Here is an 11,072-nt window from a genome sequence, read left to right on the forward strand (position 1 = left end):
GGCTGATAGTTTAAACATAATTACTCTCAATTGAGATCACACAGACCCGAGATTCAGTCAAGAGATAACGATTGGAACGAAGAGAAAAACACTTATATTAATTTAAAAGACAGTTTACAAAAAGAAACAGAAAATGGAGAAAGATGGGTAGTTGCTCGTGAGGAGTCTTGATGGTTGTTTACAGAGAAGAGAAAAAGGGTTGTCACTTAACTACAGTTACAACTTAAAATTAAACTAAGTTACTGACTACTACTACTACTAGGTGATCTTCTTCCTTCTGGACTTTTATCCTTCCAGAATCCGATGATGTTTTTGTATGAGGGTGGTCCTATTTATAGATGGAAGGAGAGTGGCAAACTTGTAAATCCTTTGGAGCAAGTTGCTTGAATGAGGGGACGGGATGGTGGCAGCAGAGTATGGAAGCTGCGCAATTTGCTGGATGGAACAAGGTTTGGTGATGATTAGCCGTAGTTTGCAGGCCTTCCTATGTTTTGCTTCTGTTTTCAGCCAATGAGAACTCTTGATTCCCTGCTCTTCACGTTTCCAGCTGCTCAGTTGGTGCACCGCCTTGCTTTTTAGAAGTCTTTAACCCTACGTCACCTGCAAAGTGTACAGAGGCATTAAATGAATGGAGCAGGTGCATTAAATATGTCTCAGTCCGTTCCCCTTTTAATATATTTTAAAGGAATACGTTACCATCTGTTCTCCCACTGTGTTTTTGTCACAAATGTGTAAAACAAGTTATTTTCATGCTGAAGTTGCTCATCAGATGAGGGAACGTATAGTATTTTGCCATCAAAATGGGCTTAGATGAGAACGAATTTACGTCCCATCATGTACCTTGTGAAAATAGGTTGTGATATTGTTGGATACCACGTTGGTGACCTCTTGGATATAACACCTCGTATTTCGTAAACGTATATTTACGTATGAAAATGTGGATTTAAGGGTAGGATTAGTGAAAATCCTGAGATTAGAATCAAATTGCATAAGAAGGGTAAAATGGTAATTTACCAAACACGTAACCCGAGACAAGAAAAATTGAGTAGAAGGTCTCAAATGGTAAAAATAATGCCAAAAATGAATTCAGAACGAAAAATCGAGTGGATAGGCAAGTTTCAGAAATTTTGGTGAATAGTGATTTTTCCAGTGTAAAATACTGCGGTATAATTGTACCGATAAGCGTGAAAATATTATCAGTATTTTAGGGAAATAGAAATATGTCGTGAATAAGAAAAATGCGTAGGTTATGAATTTGTCGATTAAATTGGGTGATTTAAGAAAGTTAATTGACGTGTGGGACCCCACTTAAGTGATTTAAGTGACTAAAGTGCCAAATGAGTCGCAATTTTCTGAATTTCTCTCTCCTCCCTTTTTCCTTCCCATCGTGCATCTTGGCCATTGGTGAGGGTTTGAAGCTTTGTGATTTACAACTTTTTTTCTAGACACTTTTGAGAAAAACTTCCAACTACAAAGTTGTTCCCTTGAGATTGTGAATGACTTTCATGTAGAGTGCACCTTGTGGGGAGCAATGTGTGAGGAGAAAACTGATGAATTTTGGAGAATTTTTGGGGCTTTTTGTGTTGAACCATTGGTTGGAGATCACTCCCTTGGACCTTTGGAGACTATTGGTGGTAAGTTTTCACATTCTCTTTGAGTTTCCATGAGATCATAAATTGTATGAGGGTTTTGAAGTTGTAAGTTGAGTTATGGTAGTTGAGAGCATTAAATGGTATGTCTTCTTTGGAATTAAATGCCTAGAATGATAAATGATGATGATTGATGTATTAAAAATTATGGTGATTCAGAAATTTGTAACTTAGTGAAAATTTGAGTGGAAATTCAATACTTTGTGAAGTTGATATGTTGGGTGATGGTGTAGTTGAGTTGTGGAACGTTGGTATGAATTAATCATAGGATTATATGATGGGATAAGTGTTGAATGGAATTAAAAACCTTGGAATATGATTCCTTGAAGAATTTGACCTATAGGGTATTTGGAGGAAAAATGTTGTGAAAATGGGGTTTAATCAATTGTTGATGCTTTGGTGTATAAAATGTGAGATGGTGAATTAGTTTGATGGTTGAAATGTTTGAGCTAGTTGAATTAAATGTAAGATGGCCATTAGGCCTAAGTGGTTATGTTTATGTATTATTGTTGTGAATTGAATTGGATGTATGCAAGTATCGATGATATTGGTTAATTGATGAATATAGGTTACCTCGCACGGACGCAATAGAAGCGAATTAAGCTTGGAGTTTACATGGAAAAACAATATTTATGGAGTTGAGGTAAACCTTTGGAACTTGGGTTTAGCCCCTTGTGTGCTCCACCACACCTAGTGGAAGGTTGTGGTTGGATTTTGTGCTTTTGACATGGTGTGAATATGTATGTTCATGCATTATTGCTTGATTGTGTGACATGCTTGGAGCATGTTGTGTGTAAAATTTTGTGATCTCTGGCCAGTAGATGTGTGTGGTTTGGACTTCTGCTGGAGATATCCTTTGGGGATTCTGGTCGGGTTTTGCCATGGGGCCGACTCTGGGAGCGGCACCAGGATGATCCAAACATGGGACTTCCGCTGGATAGGGCTCATGAGGAGTTCCAGTTGGGTTTTTCCATGGGGTCGTTTCATCCATGGGAGAGGCACCAGGAAGCTTCCCCCGAGTTATATGATGGGGTCCTTGAACGAAATCCTTATGTGGATGTTCTTGGATTTGTGCCCAGTTGTTTTGTTATTTTGTATGTTATGCATTTTTACATGATGTTATTTATTGCACATTGAGTGAGCCATGGGGTGGAGTGATCCTCTAGTACCCTTGGTTTACTGAGATATATTTGTATATCTCACCCCGCGTTTGGGGACATCAATTCAGGATATAGCGAGCATGGAGGAGCCTCAGGCAAGAGGCCCGCTTAGTGGTGGAGTTAGATCATGAGGTGCATACTGGATAGCATGACATTTTTAAGGAGTTTATTTGATGCACATAGTATGATATTTAGCACTTTGGACATAGATGATGAACATATTGCATGTTGAGATTTCCATGCTTTTGTGGTGTTCATGATTAGATTCTAAGTCTATGTATTTAATGTACATTTATGCCTCTTGTTTCTATTTGTATTTTGAGTGAGCATGGGACTTGTCCATGGCCACCTATGTGGTATTTGAGGCATTGGAAAACTTATGTTGTAAATAGACCATTTGATGTGTAAAATGGCTATGATATTGAGAATATTGTAAATGATGCATTGATTAATGAATATGCATGATGGAAGGGCCTAGAGCCTACATTAGTACTAGTGTAAGATGTATATTAAGTATTAAGGTGTTAGGAGTAAGTTACATCACCTATTTAGTGCATTAAAAGCTGTCAAAATACAATTCTGCTGTTAAGGAATCGATTTCCTCTTGAAAGGAATCAATTCCCAACATCACAGTGGCTTAATTCTGCGTTCTTTGCTTCAAGGAATTGATTCCTTTTGGGAGGGAATCGATTCCTCAAAACAAGGGAGTCAAATTTTAGCTTATGTGTGTTACTGTAGCTGCTGGGAATCGATTCCTTGAGGTTGGGAATCGATTCCCACTGTGCAAAATTTTGAAAAAGTGTCATTTTACAACCTAAAGTGATGGTATTCCTTAGAGGGGTTATAATAAAAAAAATTTAGGCTTCCGCGTGTCTTGCATTTACAATTACGGAGTTGTTTGTAATTGATTACAGAAAGGTTTAATGTTTTAAAGTAATGATGTAATAAACGAAAAAAGTTTACCGTAATTTAATTAACTCAATTATTGTGATTGTAACTGCGCTTAATACCATATGCAATGATAACAATACCGGTACGTAACGGGCCGTTACATTGGACACCGAGTTAGTTGTAGATGAAAGTAGCCTTTTGTAGGCCATGAACATAAAAGAGGAAAAAATTAAAAAATTTATGTGGAAGAAGCAACCTTTGCCCATCCTCAATCATGTGAGACCCATGAATAATGCAATAGACATGTTAGGGGTTTAAAGTTGATACCTTTATTCGGATAACTATTCCTGATCAGATGCGTTTTTGATCAATTCTTCAGACTTGAAGAACACAAGTCCTCCGATGGAAATCTACACCACCTTGTTGTCTTGTAAGAGAAGAACGTTGCTTCGAATGCCCAATATCCTTCAATGGAGATTGCTGGACTCAAGAGAAGAACAGAGAGTGGGTGGTACCTTTGGTTATTCCAAAAGAGAGAGATAGCCGCCACACTGACGTGTGTGTTGGCTAGGGTTTTAATGAAGAAAATTAGAGAAGAAGAGTTACGAAAACTAAGGAAGAAGAATGGCTATATATATATCTGGCGCCTCATTAACCTAAGACTAGGTCAAATCAGAGCCCTCATCAAATCTCAATCTTATTAGGTAATTTCCTTAATTTTATCCAATCAATCCAATTGATTGGTTTCCCCAATTTCAGCCAATTAATTTAATTAATTGATTTCCTTAATTTTGGTCATTTAATCCAATTGATTGGTTTCTCCAATTTTAGCCAATTAATTTAATTAATTGATTTTCTTAATTTTGGTCAATCAATCAAATTGATTGGTTTCCCAATTTCAGCCAATTAATTTAATTAATTGATTTTCTTAATTTTGGCCAATCAATCAATCTAATTGATTGGTTTCCTTTATTTTCTCCATCTTCATTAAATCTAATTTAATGACTATATTTAAATTCAAATTTCAAATTCAGAATTAGAATTTAAATTAATTTTATTTCAATTCAAAATTCAAATTCAAAATTAGAATTCAAATTATTTTTATTTAAATTAAATTTCAAATTCAAAATTAGAATTCAAATTAATTTTATTTATTTAACATTTAAATTAATTAGGTTACATCATGGATCAAGTCCAACTTGACCCATGATGCCACTACCTCTTTTGGCCCAATATGTGGGTTTTTCCAACTTAGGCCCATTATGCCTTATTGGACCCAAACCACATATGCTAGATATAACACCCCGTGTATACGTGATAAACCCTTGGTTTATAAGGTTTTAAAGCATGAATTAGCTTAATTTGTGTGATTAAGAGCCTGTTTGGATCATCTTAATTTTAAGCTAGAAGCTACTTATAAGCTAAAGCTAAAAAAAGAGCTTAAAAAAAGAAGCTAAAAGTTGTTTAGAAATTACATAAAAGTTTTAGCTTAAAAATTACTTAAAATCACATATTTCAAGAAAATTATATCTCTCTCTATCTTTATCACTCTTCATTTTAAAAAAAAAGCACTCAATTCAAGAAAAATAGATGAGAGCTTAAAAAAAAGCTCCTAGGAGGAGCTTTTAGTTTTCAGCTTTTTTCTTCGTTATAAAAAAAAGAGCTTTTCGTTATAAGAGCTTTTTCCAAAACCTATTTGGCCTAGCTTATGCTTATAAGTAGCTTCTAGCTTTAAAAAGAGAGGATCCAAACAGGCACTAAATGGATGGAAAAGAGGGTTAATGTCCTGGAAAGTCCTAAATACAAGTTTTGAAGTTTGTGTTAAAAATTTACATTGTTCTTGTAGGAAAATGAATCTCAAGAAGCAAAAGAGAGAAGGAAAAAAATTCTGAAGAATTTGGAGGATTCAAGTGTTGAGCGCTAAAACGGCCAAAGCAAACGTTTTAGCGCGCTGCTGCAAAAGGAAGCCCAAAAATGCTGGTGCTGAGCGCTAAAACGGCCAAAGTAAATGTTTTAGCGTGCGTTGATGTTCAACAAAATGCCAAAATTCCTTGGAAGTGTGCGCTTTAGCAGTCATGATGAAATGTTTTAGCGCTGAGGACAGTTAAAAGCGGTTAGGCATCCTTCAAGTTGAGCGCTAAAACGTCCAACAAGGAGCGTTTTAGCGTTTCAACGTTTGTGACAACAATTACAAAGGAGCGCGTTTTAGCGCTCGATCCAGTGTTTTAGCGCCTATGTCAGTTTTTGGTTGTTATTTTAGTTTTGAAAGAGGCCTTCACACTTAGTATATCTGATTTTTTCGTTCTCTGAATTTCCAAATTCCTTAGGTCTTAGTCTTGTATTAGTTTTAGTATACTTTATGTAATTGTGATTGAAGATTGAAGATTCAACAACATGACAATAGAGTTTGATCTTTCCTCTTCTTTTGTTATTTCTGTTTCTATGTCTGAGTAAAGTCCGTTGTAGTTGGATTTCAATGGAACTCAAGGATGAATTTATGTATGGTTGATTGAATATTATGATTATCTTTTATGTGATGGAAGGAAAGTGTCTTTGTTAATTCTTTCCACTAAGGAAGTAATGTAGAACAGGAATGTTTACATTACTTCTGTAACTGGCAATTTCATCATCAGTGTTCTATTATTCAGGAATGGAAATAGGACTCTGATGCATCTTTAAAATCTCAGTGATTAATGTATGTATTGAGTAGGGAATTACCAAGGGATTGGGGTTTCTTGATTAATGTATCAACTAAGATAGAAAGGAATTACATCTTAATGATAATAAGAAGATTGATTGACATCACATTGGAGATAATTCATGATTGGATTGATTCCTACATAAGTTTATGGTTGAGGGATATTGATTTCCTTACTACTTGTTTTAAAATTGTAATTTATATTTTAGTTATTTTACCGATTTCAAATATAATTCAAATTCTGGTGACAATTATCAATGCATTGAATGAATTCTTGTTTGATTCAACTTAATTATAAATGGTTAGTTGGTGTTTGAATACAAATCCTCGTGAGAACGATCTTTACTTATCATTTTATTACTTGTACGACTAGTACACTTGCTAAAGCCGCAACAAGTTTTTGGCACCATTGCCGGGGATTTGTTCTTCCAACATTGACAGACACCATTAATATTTGAGATTGAATTTTTTTTCTTCTCTTTTTATTTTCAGCAATTTATATTTATGTGTGAAGTTTTGTTCAATTCCAATTCTGGTGTATGCGAGGTACTATTAATGCAAACTCTTTGTTGTTTGATCCAGAATTAGAAAGGACAGTTAGAAAGAACAAAAAGGCAGCAAGACAAAGGAAGTTACAAGAAAGGGGTGAATCCAGTGTGACAATTCAGGAAGAAGTCATGGAAGAAAATCACAGGCCACCACCACAGAGGACACTGGGAGATTACATGACTCCCACTGTAATTCCACCGATTGGGAGTGTTGTTCGACCCAATGTGGAACCCAACAACTTTGAGTTGAAACTTGCATTAGTACAATTGGTACAGAAAGAACAATTTGCTGGCACCAGTGCAGAAGACCTATATCTGCACTTTGAGAATTTCTTACTTTTGAGCGATACCGTGAAGATCAATGGTTTGACTAGAGACGTTATCTTGTTAAGATTGTTCACTCATTCACTGAAGGATGGTGCAAGAAGATGGTTACAATCATTACCTCAAGGAAGTATCACAACTTGGGATGATCTACAGACTAAGTTTTTAGCCCGGTTCTTTCCAGCATCAAAGAGGGCGAAATTGAAGGATGAGATCACAGGGTTCAAACAAAAAGAATCAGAGTCTATCTATGAAGCTTGGGAAAGATTCAAAACACTCTTGAGGAAATGTCCACAACATGGAATCGAAGTGTGGAATCAAGCAGCAATATTTCTCCAAGGGTTGACAACCAACACAAGAACATTGGTGAATGCCACAGCTGGTGGTTCATTAACAACCAAGACTCCTCAGGAAGCCCTTGACATATTTGAATCTCTAGCATCTTAAGAATTTGACAATGCTCCAGTGAATGACAAAAGAACAAGAGTTATAAAACTTGATGGGTATGATGCTTTGTTAGCCAAGAATGATCAGATGATGCAAATGCAAAAACAACACCATCAATAGTTGAATGCTCTCACTAAGCAGCTATCCTCTCAAAATGTTGCTTCTGTGGTCACTAATTTTGTGTGTGCAATTTGTGGAAAAGGCCATGTTACAGAAGATTGTGATTATGGGGGACTTGCAGAACAAGCAGAAGTGAATGGGGTATGGTATGATCAGAGGAACCAGAATAACCAGGGGCGAAATTTGTATGTTCCACCATGGAACAATATAAATCAACACCTAGGGTTCAGTTATAGTTCTAATCATTAGTTGAATCCTCCACTGCATCCTCCTCCACCACATTCGTCACAACAAGGTGATACCTCTGCATGGGAGAAAGTTTTTGCACAGTTATCTAAGACCACTACAAAATATATTCAGGGTTCAAATTCTTTTGGAGAAGAAACTTCTGCATTCATGCAAGAGACAAAAACATCATTCAGGAACCAGGAAGCATCAATCCGGAATTTGGAGACCCAAATTGGTCAGTTGTCCAGAGAAATATCTGAGAGATCACAGGGAAAGTTCCCTGGTGATACACTGGTGAATCCAAAGGAGCATTGCAAATCCATTACTACAAGAAGTGGGCTTGTGCTTCAACCGGTTAAGAAGAAAGTGGAAGAAAAGAAAGAGGAGCAAGAAGTTGTTGAAGTTGAAAATGATGAAAAAGAGAAAGTTAAGGAATATAAGAAAGAAGATGAAGTAGTTGTTGAAAATAATTCTTCACCCAAGAAGTTGATGAAGTGGGAGAAGAAGAAAATGACTGACAAGCAAGACAAGCTAATTAATCTATCTCCACATGCAAAAGTTCCTTATCCTCAGAGGTTGAAGCAAGAAATTCAGAAACAACATTATGCAAGGTTTCTGGATATTTTCAAGAAACTACAGATCAACATTCCATTTGCTGAAGCCTTGGAAAACATGCCCCACTATGCAAAATTTGTGAAGGATCTTTTGTCTAAAAAGAGGAAGTTGAAAGATGGTGAGATTGTGGCTTTAACGGAGGAATATAGCGCCCTTATTCAAAAGAAGATTCCTCCGAAGTTAAAAGACCCAGGTAGTTTCAGCATTCCTATTGCTATTGGAAATGTGGAAGTAGGAAAAACACTTTATGACTTGGGGGCAACTATAAATTTGATGCCACTATCCATCTGCAGAGCTTTAGGGATTAACAAGTTGAAAACCACTAATGTTATTCTACATCTAGCAGATAGATCAATTAAGAGACCAGAAGGGGGATAAATTCATTTTCCCTGTAGATTTTGTAATTCTAGATATGGAAGAGGAGGATACTGAAAGTCCTCTACTCCTAGGGAGACCATTCTTAGCCACTGCAAGATCTCTGATTGATGTTGAACAAGGAAAGTTGATGTTAAGGGTGAATGAAGAAACAGTCACCATTGATGTGTTTGAAGCTATTAAACGTTCTGTTGATGTGGAGGATTGTTTCAAAGTAGATATCATACAGGAGACTGTGGAAGAAGTGATAGAAGAAGAAAACTCTTTACTTGAGGAAGAAAATTTTAAGGAGGAAACAAGTGTAGAATACTATAAGAAAGAACTAAAAGTAGAAGAGTTAGAAAAGAAAGTAGATGACATTCCTAAGGGAGCACCCAAGGTGGAACTTAAAGAATTTCCTTCAAATCTCAAGTATGTGTTTCTTGGGGATGATCAAACCTACCCAGCCATCATCAGTGCTTTGTTGTCTAAAGAAGAGGAAGTAAAGTTGATTGAAGTGCTTAAAAAGAACAAGACAACCATGGGATGGTCATTTTCAGACCTCAAGGGTATTAACCCCTCTTTCTGCACTCATAAAATATTGATTGAAGAAGAGGTTAAACCAGTGAGGCAACCACAGAGAAGACTCAAATCCTACTATGAAAGAGGTAGTGAGGAAGGAAGTGGTGAAGTTGCTTGATGCTGGAATGATCTACCCTATTTCAGATAGTGCTTGGGTGAGTCCAGTGCAGACAGTGCCCAAGAAAGGAGGAATGATTGTTGTGAGGAATGAGAATAATGAATTAATTCCCACAAGAACAGTCACTGGCTGGAGAATGTGCATTGATTACTGGAAACTCAACATAGCAACCCGGAAGGACCATTTCCCTATTCCATTCCTAGATCAAATGCTAAAGAGATTGGCAGGAAATGCTTTCTACTACTTTTTAGATGGATTCTCAGGCTACAATTAGATAGCTGTGGCTCCAGAAGATCAAGAGAAAACTGCATTCACTTGCCCCTATGGAATCTTTGCATACCGGAGGATGCCTTTCGGCTTATGCAATGCACCAGTGACTTTTCAAAGGTGCATGTTTTCCATATTCTCTGACATGGTAGAAAAATGCATTGAAATTTTTATGGATGATTTTTCTGTATTTGGTCTTACTTTTGATGCCTGTCTAGAAAATTTGGATTGTGTTTTAAAAAGATGCCAAGATAGTAATCTTGTATTGAATTGGGAAAAATGTCACTTCATGGTGACAGAAGGCATTGTTTTAGGACACAAGGTGTCAAGAAGAGGAATTAAAGTGGATAAAGCCAAAATCTCTCTTATTGAGAAACTTCCCCTTCCCATTAATGTCAAAGGTGTGAGAAGTTTTCTTGGTCACGCAGGTTTTTATAGACGCTTTATAAAAGATTTTTCAAAGATTGCAAAATATTTATGCAAGTTATAAGTGAAAGAACAAGAGTTTGTGTTTACTGATGAATGCCTTCATGCGTTTAACATTCTGAAACAAAAATTGATCACTGCACCCATAATAATGGCAATTGATTTTTCACTGCCTTTTGAATTGATGTGTGATGCAAGTGATTATGCTGTGGGAGTGGTGCTAGGCCAAAGAAAAGACAAATTGTTGCATGTCATATACTATGCTAGTAAAATTCTTAATGATGCATAGAAGAATTATGCTACTACAGAAAAGGAATTATTAGCTATTATTGTGTATGCATTTGACAAATTTAGGTCATACCTGTTAAGATCAAAGGTGATTGTTTACACTGACCAAGCAACTTTAAAGTATTTGTTGAAAGAAACTGACCTTGAAGGTCGAGGCATGTGAGAGGAAAAAACAAAATTTTTCGAGCGGAATAACACATACCATATCAAGAAACATGCTTTAGGGCATGGATGTTACCTTGTTTTCTTTCCAAAACTTGAGGATGATCAAGATGAGGCTTGAAGATGCAAGCCCTCTAATGTTGATCCACACCACCCTTTGTCAAGACGGAAGAACTCTTCTTCAAGGCCACCAAC

General features: G+C 36.5%; 1 non-coding gene across 1 annotated transcript; it reads right to left on the bottom strand.

Annotated features, from left to right (window-relative positions):
* Window positions 1-7,468: 7,468 nt before the first annotated feature.
* Window positions 7,469-7,575, bottom strand: LOC133311489 (small nucleolar RNA R71). Its single transcript, XR_009751557.1, has one exon. It is a non-coding gene; the product is annotated as a small nucleolar RNA R71 (small nucleolar RNA).
* Window positions 7,576-11,072: the final 3,497 nt, after the last annotated feature.

Source organism: Gastrolobium bilobum, unplaced genomic scaffold (assembly GCF_033153095.1).
Source record: "Gastrolobium bilobum isolate Gb01-03AN ecotype WA unplaced genomic scaffold, APGP_CSIRO_Gbil_v1 utg35115, whole genome shotgun sequence".
Classification (NCBI taxonomy): domain Eukaryota; kingdom Viridiplantae; phylum Streptophyta; class Magnoliopsida; order Fabales; family Fabaceae; genus Gastrolobium; species Gastrolobium bilobum.